Consider the following 2,912-nt stretch of genomic DNA (forward strand, 5'->3'; position numbering starts at 1 on the left):
GGTGATTTTCCGGCCATAAATAATAATACCAGTAATCGAACTTAGTCGTAGGTTGAGACGTTACCGGATTTAGAGAGCATGAGCAAACCACGACTTGATGAAGGCTTCAATGTCATGATTGGAGCGTCGTTTGATGAGCATAAATTTGTGTTGAACCGCTGGTTTGGACGACGAGTCCGTGGTCAGTTAGGATTCGCGGGCCGGGCCAGGATTGTAGAGAGGTGATTGATTAATCTAGGCTGTTCTTCGGGAATATAAGTCCGGATTGTAAATAAGTTCATGTTACCTTGATTTTATATCTAAAGACGGAACAAAACCTAGGGTTTATCTGTGGGAGACAGATTTATCCTTTTGACAGACTTTTCTGTGTGAGACAGATTCGTTTATTATCAAGTCTGTGATTTTTGGTTGCAACAACTCTTTGTTGTGGGTGAGATCAACAAAGGGAATCAAGTAAGCAGTGTCCTGCTGGGATCAGAGGCGTAGGAGTACAACTGTACCTTGTATCAGTGGGAGATTGGTAGGGGTTCAACTATATATCAGTCCGAAGTTAGATTGGAGTAGGCTAGTGTCTGTAGCGGCTTAATACAATGTGTATTCAATCTGGACAAGGTCCCGGGGTTATTCTGCATTTGCGGTTTTCCTCGTTAACAAAACTTCTGGTGTCTGTGTTATTTATTTTCCGCATTATATTTTATATAATAAAAATAATACAGGTTGTGCGTTCGTGATCATCAACTTCTCTAATACAACTTTTGGTTGTTGATTGTAGTTAATTGATCCTTGGACATTGGTCTTTGTTACCGTCCAAGTTATCTCTCTTTGATAAAGACTCGCTATTGATTTTAGATTGAGTAGAAATCAAATCGAGAGATTGAGATAATAACTCTTTGAGATACTTTTATATAGATTGAGTCTGAATGTCTAGTTGATTCTCTAGCAAAGTATTTAGGAGTTAGTCCATACAGATTGCTAAGGGAAATATTGGGTGGTGTTGTTAGACCCCCGCTTTTTCAATTGGTATCAGATCAGGCAAATACGTTAAAGACCTTATAAGTCTGTGTTTATAGCGATCTGATTATGGACCAGTCTATCTCTAATAACGTACCAGTTCATAAATTACCAGATGATTCTAAAAGCTTGGATTCTCCTGAGAGAACCGTCACATCTAAGTCAATATCCAAACATTCTCTTGATGTAAAAACTGTTGATTGGGAAACTCTCCTAGAAGAACAGTTGGATGAACTTTCTGATGAAGGTGATTCAGATATTGATAGAGATGTTGATGAGGAAGTCTCAGAGTATGTTAAGTTTTTGGATTCGTGGAAGATGAAGAAGATTACAACTTCCCATGTCTCACCTCTTCTGACTCCTCTCTGTCGAGAAAACAAGAAATTGAGAAGATGTTACGCAAGAGTTTATTTTTCGAATCGTTCTACCGAATCGATCCTCAAGGATTCTGAGGAAAACCTACGTATGAAGTCACTTGAATGTGATAATATTTATCAAAAGTACTTTTTGTTGGAAGAGAAATTTGCAAAATCTAAAGCTAGGTTTAACTCCCAGCAAACAAGTTTTGACGACAGAGAAAACGCTTATCTCACTCGAGAAAAACGCCTTGAGGCTTAGCTAGCTGCTGCTCTTGATAAAATGAAGACGTTGGAAGATGAATTGAAAAAGTTCAATACTAGTTCAAGCAAATTAACCACTATGCTAGGAGAAAGTAAAAATCATCGTTATACACGAGGATTGGGCTATAAGGGAATAGATGCTCCAAGTACTAGCAAAGAGGTAAAATTTGTCAAGGCTAGTGATTCTTCTCAACAAAAGGTTTCCACTGATGGCAAAAGTGAAATACCTTCTCCGGCTGTTAAGGTTCAAAAGAGCAAAGTATATCAACCTCCGAAACTATCACACGTGAATCCGGGTAAGAACGTTCCTTATATTTGTCATTATTGTGGAAACAAAGGTCACCTGGAAAGGAGATGTCGTTTTCGTATAAGGAATAAAAAAATTCATGATATTCTTGTTTGGGTGTCAAAATAAGTTATTAAACCGGGATCATATGTTAAGGCTAACACTCTTGACATTACAGGTTGTAAACGTCCAACCTTTAGGCAAAGGAATCAGTGCTGTGATAATCCTAGATTTGCCTATTAACGTCATACGAAGCCTTTTCAAAATCGTAATGGTTATCAAAAGGATAACTTCGTAAAGACGAAGACAAGATATGATGCTCCCAATTGGAGAAAGACTAACTTGCAAAAGAATAGTAAATCCAATTCTCTTCCGGAAAATCTTGAAGAGAGTAATGGGAAGAAGGTTTCGGTCGTTCCTAAATGCACTCAAAACTGGATACCAAAGAAAGTCAATGATGTTTTGACTGTGAAAAGGGATGATCTCCCAGAAAGTTCCATGACTATGGAGAAAGCAGTATCCATGATGCTGGAACTTAAAGAGTTCTTTGGGAAGATGGATTTGGATGTGAAAGGTTCTAAAAGCGATCTCCTTCATGATAATCCAAAAGTCACTTGTGGTGAGCAAGACTTTGTTCACCCCAACGCAACTTGATTGTGTTGGAAGTGCATCCTCACCAAGGAATGCCCTGCTTTGTATACAGTGAGGGAAGAACAAGAATTCGGGCACACAGATTATGTTCGGTAAGGCGGTAAAATTCAATTGGATTCATCTAAAAAGGTATGTCTATAAACTTGATAAAGATTTGTACTTTTATTTGCTTAGAATACTTATAATAATCTTGCTTATCGTTCATTTCTACCTAACTTAATCTGTGTTTAAGGTTCTTAATATTTAGGTTTGAAAATAATAGTTAGGGATGTTTGGACTACATGGTACACATACCAAGTATGCATAACAACATTCAAAATCAAAATCTAGGGGTTTAAGTTCGC

The sequence above is a fragment of the Papaver somniferum genome, chromosome 4, assembly GCF_003573695.1.
Source record: "Papaver somniferum cultivar HN1 chromosome 4, ASM357369v1, whole genome shotgun sequence".
NCBI lineage: Eukaryota > Viridiplantae > Streptophyta > Magnoliopsida > Ranunculales > Papaveraceae > Papaver > Papaver somniferum.